This window comes from Petaurus breviceps, unplaced genomic scaffold, assembly GCF_028583685.1.
Source record: "Petaurus breviceps papuanus isolate PSGF00001 unplaced genomic scaffold, PetGlider_PUasm1.0 38, whole genome shotgun sequence".
Classification (NCBI taxonomy): domain Eukaryota; kingdom Metazoa; phylum Chordata; class Mammalia; order Diprotodontia; family Petauridae; genus Petaurus; species Petaurus breviceps.
Window position 1 is genome coordinate 1936596 of NW_027186304.1, and position 14700 is coordinate 1951295.

Genomic DNA, 14700 nt, shown 5'->3' on the forward strand with positions numbered 1-14700 from the left:
TTAGCATGCTTTGGATTTCATTTCTAATATAGTGAAGGGTTGGAAGGCCGACTGGGAGGGCTTGATAAATATATAGGTGGTATTGAAGAAGAAACTGTGAAAATAGACAACTCCCTCTAGGAGCTTGGCAATGAAAGGTAAGAAAGATAAGAAGGTCATTTTTAAAAGCTTAAGTTTAAGGAGACAGTACGTATAAATTGTGAGTTTTGTTTTAGTCTTTCCAAGATGGCTGGAATATGAATGTATATAAAAAAATAGCAATTCAATCAAGAGATTAATAAGTAAACAATTATTTATCAAGCTATCAAAACATTCTAGGCACTGTTCTAGGTGTTGGTAATACAAAGAAAGGCAAACTCAAAAACTTGGAAGTGATATTTGATATTTTTCCATTCAATCGATTAATTTATACATAAGATTGTCAAAGCCTAATGATGTCAAATAATTTGATGAATGTCACATAGTAAATTCGCATCTTATTTACCTCTCTACCACTCTTCCCAATCTATCATGTTGCTTCTAGTATTTTTGCTGCCTTTTTTGTTTCAGTATTTCAGCTTTTTCAAGAATATGAATAGAAAAAAAATAAACCACCGATGGCTTTGGTTTACATTAGCAAACACACATTTACATATAATTTTGAATAAATTTTCATGAAATTATAATAACATATTTTCATGATAGTTAAGTTTTTTTAGTTATTGTTAAATAAAATACCCTTTAACTGAGAAGGACATTTTCCTTAGTATCCTAGATAACACTGAAGGAAATACGGAGACTAATACTTTCTAATCAAAGCATATAAGGATACAACTAAGCAATTCAGTCAAAATCAATTTGAATGTCACTCTGGCATGCCTGCCTTAGTCTCCTTAACTTATAAGCTATACTGTTAAATTGGAAGGCTATTTTTATCTTAAGTTAGCACTTTAGGAGAAAGGGGGAAATACCATTTTATCTCAAGAACAAACAATTTCATAATTTTTGAAACTCTATTATTCAATAGGCCATGGTTTTCTAATAAGTTTGTCTTTAAGATGTGTGATAGGAAGGGTGGAGTCAAGATTTTGGCACAGAAGGAGGAAAACTCCTTATGGACCCTCCATAACCACTTCAAATACCTTTAAAAAATAACTCTAAGCAAACTTAAGGGCTACAGAAAACACATGACGACCCAGAGAAAGATACCTCCTGCTGAAGACAGCCTGGCAGGTGAAGAGGAAGATCCATCACAGAGCACTGGGAGCAGAGCCCAGCTCCATGTGAGTCTGTGATTTTAGCCTCAGAACAACCACAACCAGACCTGGCTGGAGGAATATCAGGAGAGTGGATCACCAGCAGCTGTGGCGGTTTCCAGAAATATCAACCCATAAATGCCAAAGACAAGGCCAAAATTCAGTGTAGACTTTGTGGGAACAAGTGGTCTGGAAGTGAAGTCTGGCCTCTGTCCCCCAGAGGGAGAAGTGCTATGGCCACCATGTGACTGCTTCGGAACTCCTGGACTGCAGATTGTAGGGGGATCAAGCAACCAGTCTGAGGGGTAATCACTCTTGCTTTAACCTGCTGGGATATGGATGGCTCTCAAGGGTGGAGATCCTGGGGTGCATGACCAGTGTGCCAGAGCCAGTGGAGGCTTCTGAGAGGGCACCCAACTAATAGCTCCAACAGCTGAGTAAACCCCAGCGATTTGGGACAAAGCTCTCCTCTCTGGAATCAGAGTGCTTCTGGGGCAAAAAGCTCAAAAGTCAAATAACTGTGTCAACATAAGCAAGCAGAGGAAACAAAGCAAGCACAGCAATCTGACTTTGTAATCCTTTTTAGGGGACAAAAAGGATCAAAAGTGGAACAGGAGGAAGATAACAAAGTCAGAACTCCCTTCACCAAAAGCTTCCAAGAAAAATTTGAACTGGTTACAGGCCATAGACGAAATGAAGAAGGATTTTAAAAACCAAATAAGAGAAGTGGAGGAAAATTGTGATGAGAAATGAAAATGATGCAAGAAAATCAGGGAAAGGGAATCAACAACCTGACTGAAGAAAATAACAGCTTAAAAAACTGACTTACTTAAATAACAAAAGGGGCTCAAAAAGCCAATCAGGAGAAGAATGCCTCAAAAAGCCAAATTAGACAGATGTAATAAGAATCTCAAAAACTCACTGAAGAGAATAATATCTTCAGAATTGGATTGGAGGGGCAGCTAGGTGGCATAATGAATAGATCACTGACCCAGGAGTCAGGAGAACCTGAGTTCAAATGTGGCCTCAGACACAACACAAATACTAGCTGTGTGACATTGGGCAAATCATTTAACACCAATTATCCTCCAAAAAGCAAAAAAAAGAAGAATTAGATTCAAGCAAATAGAAGCTAGTGATTTTATGAGAAATCAAGATACTATTAAATATATCCAAAAAATGAAAAAATAGAATGCAATGTGAAATGTCTCATTGGAAAAGCCCCTGACCTGGAAAATAGATCCAGAAGAGATAATTTTAAAATTATTGGACTACCTGAAAGCCATTATCAAAAGAAAAGCAAAAACAAAACCTAGTAATCATCCTTTAATAAATTCTCAAGGAAAATTGCCCTGATGTTTTAGAACAAGAAGACAAAATAGAGGTTGAAAGAATCTGACAATCTCCTCTTGAAAAAGATTCCAAAAAGAAAATGCCTAGGAATATGTGATAGTAATGGAATATAAAGACCCCCCTGTATTGGCTTGGTTTTCAAATTGATTGTGTTAAAACCCAGAGCTTGTTAATCCCACCTGTGGGATGAACTTGTTGACTTGAAAAGAGACACACGAAGTGGGAGGAGCTGGTGACGTAGATTTAGAGAGACAAGAGAGAGGCAGAAGAACTTTTTGGAAGTAGCACCCTCGTGGAGGCAGAGACTGAGAGGATTGCTGGGGGCCACTTTGAATCACCCTGGACTTTTGAGACCTGTCCCCAGAGCTGCCAAGGACTGAGGAGACGTGGCTGTTTTGCTGGTACTTTGTCTGTCTGTTTTGATGTTGTTTTGCCAGATTTGTCCACTGGAGAAAGACAGTCCTGTTGTTGAAGAAGTCCTGGAACCTGGCTGTTGGCTAAGAGCTCCTGAGACTGTCCTGCAGACAGAGAGTGAATACGGTCCACTGGTGAAGGACAGTGCTGTTGATGCAAGGGTCTGGGAACCTTTCTGTTGGTTCAGAAGCCCTGAAGAAGGATTTTCTTGTTGTATGTTTACAGAAATCCTGGGAGAGGGTTTTGCTAATATTTTCAGGGGTTCTAGGACTGTTCTACAGACACAGGATGAATTAATGAAGAGACTGGCAATGTATCTTGTGGCCTTGCTAAGCCTTGTCTCCCCAGGAAATAAGATTGCTGAGAACTTGCCTCGTGTCAAGATGAAGAAAAGACCTCCATTTGAGTCTCAAGTGCTGTGCTTAAATTTGTTGTAACTCTGGGGTAGATTCAATTGTGGTCCAGGGGTGGGGATCTTTTGACCTTTTTCTGTTCTATGGTTGAACAAATGAATGTACTTTACTTATGTTTGGAAACTAATCTCCATTTGAGAAGAGGGACTCTGTGGTGGACTAAATGAAGGTACAGCCTACGGGTGGAGTAGTATTTAGAACAGGGACTTTGTAATTTATTGAATGAATGGAAGGTACTGGGGTAGGGTAGTACTTGGAGATTATTTAATCACACTTAGTAAATGCTGTATCTTGAATGATGTCATGTTTTGATCTTCTCTCTTCTCGGTTTGTCACTGAATAAAATGGAGAGCACCTATGCTGGTATTTTGAACTTTGGGAAGTTGCCTTTCCTTGGCATTACATTACAATATGGCGTAGTTGGCAGGTTGTACAAAGGATAGTGCCTCTATTTGTTCCAGGATCCATGGACATTTAGATTGAGATTGTAAGGCCAAGGATCCTGGAGGGGTGGAATGGCAGAGTTGGCAGAATGTAATGGGAATGTAAATTTTAAAGATCTTCCCTGCCCCTAGGCTAAAGTGCAACTGGAGCCTGGGGTGGGAGGCTTGTTTTTCAGTAGATACTTTTTGATTGGCCAGTGGGGCCAAAAGCTTGTTACATTCTCTGAGCCAGGAGAAGGCTATATAAGTCTTGATGTGTAGCTTTGTTTTGGGGCTCACTTTGAGAAGTGTTCTGTGATTTGATCTGGATTCTGGGAAGCCATTGTACTGAGCCCCCCAGCTTTGAAAAAACCCAGATGTTGAAACCCAGATGTTGACTAGGTATGGATGTAATGGTTGGACAGTTTGAAATCTGTCTACTAGATCTGTTTCTGTCTTGATAATTCTGTCTGTGTACTTTGAAGTTTGGGGTGCTGACCTTTTCCCCTGAACAAGGTAAGCAATATATGTCTGAGTGATTAAAGTAAGCTTGTTAACCCATTTTGAGTTGCTTTCCTTTAACAAAGCAGATCCAAGAACCTGAATTGGCAGCAAACCCTGAGGACACTTGGGGTGCTTGCTGCTACAGAATATTATAACCAGGTTCTGAAATTCCCAGATGAAGTAGAAAATATTGCAAGCAGAGAAGAAGAAATAGTTTGAGTATTGTAGAAACACAATCAAGATAACACATTACACAGAAGCTTCTACACTGAGTGATCGAAGGGCTCGGGATATGATATTGCTGAGATCAAAGGTGCTGGAATTAAAACCAAAAATCACCTACCCATAAAAACTGAGTATGATGTTTCAGAGAAAAATATTGTCAAACAATGGAATAGAGGACTTTCAAGCATTCTTGATAAAAAAAAAGTGTTGGATAGAAAATTTGACATTCAGATACAAGAAGGAAAAGAAGCATGAGAAAGTAAACGGGGGAAAGAAATCATAAAGAACATATCAAAGTTGTATTATTTACATTCCTATATGGAAAAAAAAACATTAATTTTAACTTTGGAAACTATTCTGAGAATAGTTGAAGAAAATATAAATGTATACACACATATGTCTATATAGGAGGTAATATGAGAGTATGCATACATCTGTGAGTGTGTGTATATATGTGTACAGGTATACATATATAGAAGGCACACGACCAATTGAATTGGAAGGGATGATACTTAAAAGGTGAAATTGAGAGGTAAGAGAGGAATATAATGAGAGGAGATGGTGAGAGACAGAATGGGGTAAATTATCTCATATAGAAGAGGCAAGGGAAAACTGTTTCAATGGAGGGGAAGAACAGGAAAGCAAAAAGGAATTTTAACCTTATTCTCATTGAATTTGACTTAGGGAGGGAATGACTTACACACTAAATTGGGTATCTCACCCTACAGTAGAGTAGGAGGGAAGGGTATGAGAGAGACAATGATGGAAGGGAGGGCAGGTTGGAGGGGGAGGGAATTTGGAAGCACCTGATTTTGAAAAGGGACAGTGTCAAAGTATAGAATAGAAAAAGTGGGGGTCAGGATAGGATGGAGGAAAATATAGTCATTCTTTTACAACATATCCACTATGGAAATGTTTTTCTTAGCTACACATGTACAAAATATATTTATATGCTTATCTTCCCAGTAATGGTGGGTGATGATGGAAGAAAGGAAAGAATCTGGAATGCAAAGTTTTAAAATCAAATGTTTAAAAATATATATTATTATTATTTTACATGCAACTGGGAAATAAGATATACAGTTACTGGAGCATAGAGATCCATCTTGCCCACTGGAAAGTTGGAGGGGTTTGGGGGAGAATATAGGAGAGAGCAGACTGAGGCATAGGGTATACAGAGGGATCACTGTTTTGGGGTGGTGGTTAGGGGAAAGATGGGGGAAATTTTGTATCTCAAAATCTTGTGGAAATGAATGATGTAAATTAAAATTAAACATATAATTTTAAGAAATTTTAAAAATTAAAAAAATATGTGATAAATATTACCTTTAAATTAAATTATCTATCACTTATGTTTAAATCATATGCTGTTGCTTTTCTGTCTATTGTTTCCATTTCTTGAGTACTCTTGTTCCAAAAAAAACTGGGGGGACTTGGGAAAAAATTGACTTTTCTCCTATTTAGCTCTCTCAATTTCATGTTGTTTTTCATTTTTTTTCCTTCATTTTTGGAGAGTTTTATGGACCACATTCTTTCTTGTCCATCTTATTTCTGCTTATCTTTTTTCTGTTTTTTTGTTTTGTTTTGTTTTGATTTTTTGGAGGGGGGAACGTGGCAATTAGGGTTAAGTGACTTGCCTAGGATCACATGGCTAATTTTTTTTAAATTTGTGTGTTAAGTGACTGAGGCCAGATTTTCACTCAGTTCCTCCTGACTCCAGGGCCAGTGCTCTATTCATTGTGCCTCCTAGCTACTTCATGCTTGTCTTAATTCTTGACCTGCTTTCCCAGCATAACAAGGTCTGAATTCAATCAGTAAGTATTTTTCCTTTGTGCCAAGAGTTTTGCTCAGTACTGGAGATAGACTATAAAGAATAAAACAACCCTTACTGAATGTGAGCTTATATTCTGCTTAGGAATAGTATCTTAATGCTGGTGGCTGACTGTCTTTGTCTTTCTGGATCACAATTCCTTGACCAAACTCCAAGGAAGAATTGCATTAGTCAACACAATTAACAGGGTTAGATTTCTTAGGAAGTTAAAGTTAGAATTTAATTCACCTATGTCACATAGACCAACACTCTCATTTAAACCTAAGGAACGAGGCCTAGAGTTTAAGTCATTTGCCCACATTGACACAACCAATAAATGGAAAATTTAGAACATGAAACAAGATCTCTTATGTTAAGCATGTTTTAGTTGATATCAAAGTCTACTCTTTTCGAGGCCACTCTCCAATAATAAATTACTTAAAGTGAGGGAATTATTGACCTGGAGAAGACTTCAATCTCTTTTAGTCAGACTCCAGAGGAGGAAATCTGGTACAGAGGAAATTACTTTAGATTTAGAGATAGAAGAATTGAGTTGAATTTACTATTTATTCCCTTTATACTGGACAAATCACTTAAGATCTCTGAGACACTGGTTTTTTCACTGTAAAATGAACTGATTGAAATAGATTTATCAATGTTCTTCTCACTCTAGCATCCTATCTCATTTTACAGATAACAATAATAACAACAACAATGATGATGATGATGATGATGATGATGATGATGATAAGTAGCATTGATATAGCAATTGAGGTTTGCAAAGCCCTCTACATTTGTTATTTCATTTGGTCCTCCTAACAACCATGGGAAGTTAGAGGAGATATTATTCTCACTTTACCTGTGGATAAACTGAGAATAACAGAGGAAGGAGGGTTAAGTGCCTTGATTAGTATCACACATCTAAGAAGTGGCTTAGGCAGTATTTGAATTTAAGCCTTCCTGACTCCAAAGCCAGTGCTTTTCCCACTGTGAAACTGAGCCCCACGGCAGTTATGCCCAGGATCACATAGCTAGTCAATGGGAAAATCTGTCCTGTTATCAGTATAAAATCCTTCCATTAAAATATTCTATTAAAACATAGCTAATTACAAATATAATGGTACCAGATCCTCAGTATTATTTTGTTTTCCTTTCCACAACAAAATTTCTGCAGAAATTTATTGTATCTATCTGGTTTATCAATTTTTTGATCAATTTGCTGGGTGTGAGAAGAAAATTACCAGCTGTTTTACATTGCATTTCCCATTCTGTAAACATTTTGGTATAGTTAGCTATAGTTATTAATATATTTCACAGTTTTTGTAAGTTCTCTGTCTTTTTATTTTCTTGAGTCATCTTTAATTGCTAGATATTTAGCACATATTTCCTTTCTTTCAAGTTATTAGTTTAGAGACTTATGAGGAAAATGTCTTGTCTGCCATCTTGTCAATCATATGACTACCAGTAAAATCTTGAATGCTCTTTCTATTGTATCATTTTGTCAGGGTGGCATAGAAGAGAAGAGATTGATCTGAATTCAAGTCTTAGTTAAGATTAGTGGAAATTCAAAGGCTTATAAGATAATGGAATTATAGATCACGGATCATATGACCATAGATTTAGAGATAGATTTGACCTTACATGCTATGTAGTTCAACTACCTCATTTTACAGTTGAGGAAAGTTAGGTCATGGGAGGGTGATTGACTTGTCCACATCCACACAGCTAGTAAATACCAGAATCCTGTTAATTTAAACTTGACTAGTCCCAGTTTTATCATCCATAAAATGGAGGTAATCATACTTACAACCTGTAAAAAAAATGACTCTAAACAAATATTAGTGTTACAGAATCTGCGAAATGACAAAGTGAAACGCATCTCCAGTTGAGGACAGCCTGGTAAGCTCACAGAAAGGGTCTATCCCACCAGGGCTGAGAGTAGTCCAGTACAAAATGAGTCAAACCAGGCCTTAGGGTATTGAATCCCACAAATTACCCACAAACACAAATTACAAAGTAAAAGATCAGTGGGGAAACTCTTTTAGACCTGGAGAGAAGAGCATGGTCGGGCCCCAGTTCTGGGGTGGTGGTGGTGGTGGCAGTGGTAGCAGCAGCAGGAGGAGGAGTGACTGCTTAAAGATCTCCAGGTCCACAGATGTTGGGGAGATCAAGGGCCTGATCACAGGGCAATTGTGGGAATCTCTTTGCAGGAGCCGAGGCAAGATTTTCTTGCTTTGCCCTGCTTTGATCTGTGTTTCAGCATTGGGTGGTGGTCCTCAGGTGAGGAGGCATGCTGGCATGGAAGAACTTGTGGCAGCTGTGGAGAGGGAGTCCTCCTCATAGTCCTGAATCTAAAAAGAGTGCTTGTTGTCCCTCATGGACCAGATCACAGGCCAGAAGAGGAGTAAACCCCTCTCCTTTGACCATATTACCTTAGAAGAAGTGAAAATTTACAGGTGTCTAGAAGTAACTCTGATAAAAGCTGCACAAAATCTCAGAAATTTAGGACAGAGCACTTTTCACTCTGAAAGCAGAGTCCTACTTTGACAAAGAGCTCAAAAGTCAAGTAATTGAGTGGGAAAATGAGTAGATGAAAAAAATCAGAATATATAATATATTTTGTGCTTTTGGGAAGCGGGAAGGCATTTGTGTTAAGTGACTTGCCCAAGCCCACAGGGCTAGTAAGTTAAAGTGTCTGAGGTCAGATTTGAATTCAGGTCCTCCTGACTCCAGGACCCATGCTCTGTTCACTGTGCCACCTAGCTTTCCCTATAGAATCGTATTGGTGACAAAGGAGAACAAATCATACAACCAGAAGAAGACAACAAAGTCAAAACTCCATCTTCAAAAGTCTCCAAGAAAAATACGAATTTATTGTAGGCCATGGAGGAGCTCAAAAAGGATTTTGAAAATCAAATGAGAATAGAGGAAAAATTGGGAAGAGAAATGAAAGTGATGCAAGAAAAATCTTTTAAAAAATGCGTCAGCAGCTTGCTAAAGGAAACCAAAACAAATACTGAAGGAAATAACACCTTAAAAATAGACTAACTAAAATGGAAAAAGAGATTCAAAAAGCCAAGAAGCAGAAGAATGTCTTTAAAAGCAGTATTGGCCAACTGGAAAAGGAGGTCCAAAAGCTTACTGAAGAAAATAATTCCTTAAAAAGTAGAATGGAGTGAATGGAAGCTAATAACTTCATAAGAAATCAAGATATAAAACAGATCCAAAAGAATGAATAAGAAGAAAATGTGAAATCTCACAAAAAAAAACTGACTTGGAAAATAGATCCAGGAGAGATAATTTAACTTTTTTGGACTACCTGAAAGTCATGATCAAATAAAAAGAGCCTAGACATCATCTTTCAAGAAATCATCAAGGAAAACTGCCCTGGTATTCTATAACCAATGGGTAAAATAGAAATGGAAGGAACCCACCTATTGCATCTTAAAAAAGATCACAAAAAGAAAACTCCTAGGAATATGTGTCAAATTCCAGAGTCCCCAGTTCAAGAAGAAAGTATTACAAGCAGTTAGGAAGAAACAATTTGAGTATTGTGGAAATTTTACCTAACCACAGTTATGATTATTTTTTTTCCATAAGGGATTGGGAACTTCCTCAGAAGATGAGTTTTCTCAACAAAAAGATAGCTGTTATATAGAGTCAATATTTCTTTGTATATGCTTGGTCAAAATGATTAGAGTTCTTTATATACCCACATATAGCTCTTATGTGGAAAAATAGAGCAAAGTATCTAAGGGTTGAACTTGAGTTGTGGGGGCAATATCATTAATGGAGCATATACTTGGCTGGTTTGGGGAGGCAGTGATATTAATCTGATTTGCGTAAGGATTAACACAAAATCCTTGTAGTTTTGACCTAATGGGGAATATGACAAGGCAAGGCTGCTTGTGAAAAACTAAAGTGGGCAACAAAGTTCAGGAAGTAGGAAGAAAGAGCCACTAGGATGTCAATCTAGGAACTGCAAAGTCAAGTAAAAGTGAACCAGAATGAAATCTATATAATGCAACAACTAACAAGTTAAAAACCGAATGAAAATCACAGAAAACAGAGACCACCAGAAAAATAATCAAGTAAAAGTTAACCAGAATGAAATCTATATAATGCAACAACTAACAAGTTAAAAACCAAATGAAAATCACAGAAAACAGAGACCACCAGAAAAATAATCAAGTATAACCGAGATAATAGCAGTTAGCAATTCATACTTAAGCATCCCTTCATGATCCAGAAGTGCTTGGTGATCCACAAAAGTCAATGTTTGTGAGTGTGCTTGCAGGCACATGCATGTGCCTGCATGTAACCTACATGTCATTAGACTATTTGTAGAGATGGTGATTTTGCATGGAAAACCTTCACAGTGTTTTGCTTGCATACCCAGAATTAAAATTTATATCGCTCTATGTTTGTTGATTTTTCTACAAATAAATATTTTGTTGCTTCAACTTAGGAACACACACCATCTAACAATTCCCTTGAAGATAAATAAAAAATGTAATTGAATACTTCTTTTTCATTTCAAAGACTTTTCACAGGTTTTCCTTAGTTATTACACTGAACTTCAAATAGAATTTTTTATATTGTCCATTTTATGGTGACCCTGAGGCCTCCCCTATGTGAAAATTCTACTATGTAATTCTCTTGCCTTTTAGCAGCCTGTAGTGCATTGGGTCCATAGTGTTATCACTGTGTGTGTGTGTGTGTGTGTGTGTGTGTGTGTGTGTGAAAGTCATGAAAGTCAGTCATTCTCTTTTCCACTAAGTTAAGAAAATGCCTCCAGAAAAAGGTCAATTGTTCTCCTTCATCAGGGCATCAAAGTGACGTTGGATCTTTGAAAGCTTTGAAACTGCCATAGGAGGAAAAATTCTGCTGGTTTTCCCAACTTGGAAAGACTTCAAGTTCAGGCCTGCCAATACACTGGTCATGAGAAAACCAGAGAGGTCATCACCAGCAATTTGATGAAAAGGAGATTGTAGCAGCAAGCACGCCAGCATCCCCAGGGTTTGCTGCCAACACAGGTTCTTAGATCTGCTTTTCTAAAGGAAAGTGACTCAAAATGAGTTAGCAATCTTGCTTTAATCAACCAAACATGTATCGTTTACTTAGTTCAGGGGGAAAAGGTCAGCACCCCAAACTTCAGAATATACAGAGATTACAAGCAGAAGTTAAAAGACAGATAAATATTTCAGCAGACAGGCTTCTAAACAGTTCAACCATTACATACATCCATACCTAATTACAGTTACCAGAGAGAGAAGCATCACCAACTCGGTTTTCAAAGCTGGGGAGCTCTCAGTGGCTGCCTAGATTCTCATCTGGTCAAATCACACAACACTTCTCAAAGTGAGCCCCAAAGCAAAGCCTCACATCTAGGTTTTATATAGCCTTCTCCTGGGTCAAAGAATATAACAACCCTCTTGATCCACTGCCCAATGACAAAGCACCAAGGTGTGGGCATTCCACAGGCTCCAGGTGCACTTAACCTAGGGGCAGGGAAGATGTTAAAAATTTACATTCCTTTGACAGAGATTCAATATTTTTGGCCATATTAATTCATAAACACCATATTACCATCATGATGGGGATGGGAAAGTAAAGAGGGCATATAGGCTATGATCCCTGAAGTGTCAAATTAGTTCTACCATGATTTAAAATGAAAGAAAGAAAGGATGAAGAATAAATTGTATTCACAACCTCTAAAATAGTTTTTAAATGTCCTGGGCACTAGTCATGGAAGTAAATTACCAGGCTGGAAAATAGGCACAGCAAATAACAACTAAACATTAGTATCTAATGTTTAAGAAAGCATGATTTGAGGTTTAAATAAAGAATAATGAAAGTAATATAAATTAGTGGTCACCTCAGATATCTGATGTATTATCAGGGAATTCTCTAAGAGGAATGACACCTTCAGGTAGAGGTATCATCAGGAATTTAATGAATGTGAATAAAGATAGGAGGGTTAACTGAAAGCAAAGAAATGTATTAGCATGCTGAGGAAAACTATTGTCACTGAATAGTAGATTCAGTTTCTTATGGTATATAGATTTTGTTTTGATAACCTTTCAGATATGGTTAGAATGCACAATCAGCAGTATTCTGTGGCAACTTAGGACAGACAGATGAAGCATTTCACTGGAAAGGGAGATGTAGAGAAAGAGTGAAATCAACTGAAAGAGAAAAGAGGATTATTTGTAATGCAACTGGCAAAAATTATTAAGAGAAAACATAATCTATTCAAAAGCACGAGATAAAGGGAAATGATCAAATACTTCTAAAATCACAGGAAAAAAAGTCCTTGTTGGCAAAAAAAATAGGTTCTCTTATCCAAGGATAGCAAGTGCTTATTGGAGCATGGACAAGCTTTCTTTGCACAGCATTTTATAGTCTGTTTTTCTTTTCATAGGGGTTGGCAACTGTCTACTATCAGGCCACCACCATGTGTCTGGGGTGGGGCGTGGGGGAATCAAGCAAGAAATTAAAAAATAACTGTGGTTCTTGTACCTGGTCACCCCTCCCCCAGCAATAGCATCTTTTTATTTAGAGTTATTATCAGATCTGGCCCTCTCATATTGCAGAAGAATGATTCAGAGAGGTAAAGGGCCCTAATGTCAAATAGTAAGTGGCTGAGTGGAATTCGACCTCGATCTTCTGACCACAAATGTAGTGTTCTCTGCAGTACATCATGATGCCACTTCAGGAAGAGTTGAAGTCAAGAGGACAAGTCTCAAGGCAGACAGGCACACAAAATTTGTTCAGTGAGTCAGAGAACTAAAGATACAATCAGGCTAACTCTAATGGTCTCTCTAGGATAAATGTTGTTCTAACAAAGATTGAGGGCTGACTTTTTTGCCTTAAACTATTTGCCTATCAGTTAGTCCTCACTGCCTTTCATGAAAAATACAATTATTGATGACTTAGTTTCTATAAAACTGTAGAATAATCTTTATTCCCCTAAGAAATATTGTTTTCATGTCAGAATAAAAGGGAGCCACATTTTAAAATGTATAATGGAGAGCATTGAACTTGGAGTGGAAAGATTTGCATCATGATACTTGATTTTCTGTTCACTGACTGTGTGGATTTGGGAAAGTCACTTCACATCTTGGGGCCTCAGTTTCCATTTGTGAATCCTGAAACACCACATGAGCTGAAATATTTTACAAAAATATCTCATAACAGAAATGGATATGAATAGCAGTAATAGTAGAATTATAGATATAGATATATACCACAATCAAAAATGTGTATGATCCAAAAAATAATAGCATAAATGAAAAATGGAAGGATGTATGTTAGGTGTAAAAAGATTGCAATATTTTTCCAAGAATTTCCAGTGCTAGAAACATATTTTTAAGCATACAAAGATGTATACACAAAAAAGAATATTGGTCAATCCTGTAGTGACAGAAATAAAGAGAACAAAAAGGTTATATTGATAGTTCTTAAGGAAAAATATAACCAGGGATTGCTAAAACATTCCATGCATCCATGGAAGATAAACAGAAAGACAGCAATGGGGTTACATAAATTGAGAAGACAAGGATGCAATTTGATCTGAAATGGTGAAGAGGGGCTCTATAGTGACGAAATAACAGATGAAGTAAGCAGGTCAGAGTATAAGCATGTGGGTTGCTAGTTCAGTATCAAAACCACTAGGAATTTAGACTGCAGAGCAAGTCCTTAGTTAGTCAACATTCACTATGTACAATCTGTTAACTTGATCATAAGGACACTATAGAGAATATATCTAGTATAATGTCATTTGTCTGGAGTTCTGAAACCTTAAAAAAAGCCCCCCACACAGTTGCTCAATAGCTCATCTAAATCCTTCAACTCCATATAAAGGCCTCACAGAGTGTTCTCATGTGTGGTTGTGAAGCTCTCAGAACAATAGAAGTCTCTAACAGATGCATGCAAAAACAGGAGAAAGCACCTATTATGTTGACTGCTATCCACCAATTTAGGAGATGAAAGCTTGTTAGAAAATATTCCATCCTCTTTGATGTCTTTGTGGAGAAAATTGTTTATAAAAAAGAAAATATTTTAAAACAACATTCAAGGCTGCCTGATTTCAAATGTGACCTCTCTGCTTTGCTCATATCTGCCTAAAATACCTTGTTGATAGGGTTTTTACTTCAAAATAAACGCTGCATTGTTGTTTCTTCCAAAAATATATTTATCTCCAAGCCAGCAACCCACTCATGTACAAACCTACAATTACAAACCTCTGTTTTGTGTCTGAAACCAAAAAGAAAAGAGTCACATAAGGAAACTTGAGTTGTCTCCAGATTCAGACAAATCAT

The 14700-nt window shown here is 37.3% G+C and overlaps 1 pseudogene; it reads left to right on the forward strand.

Annotated features, from left to right (window-relative positions):
* Positions 1 to 1166: 1166 nt before the first annotated feature.
* Positions 1167 to 14700, forward strand: part of LOC138169900 (large ribosomal subunit protein uL18 pseudogene) — a 107881-nt pseudogene continuing 94347 nt past the window's right edge.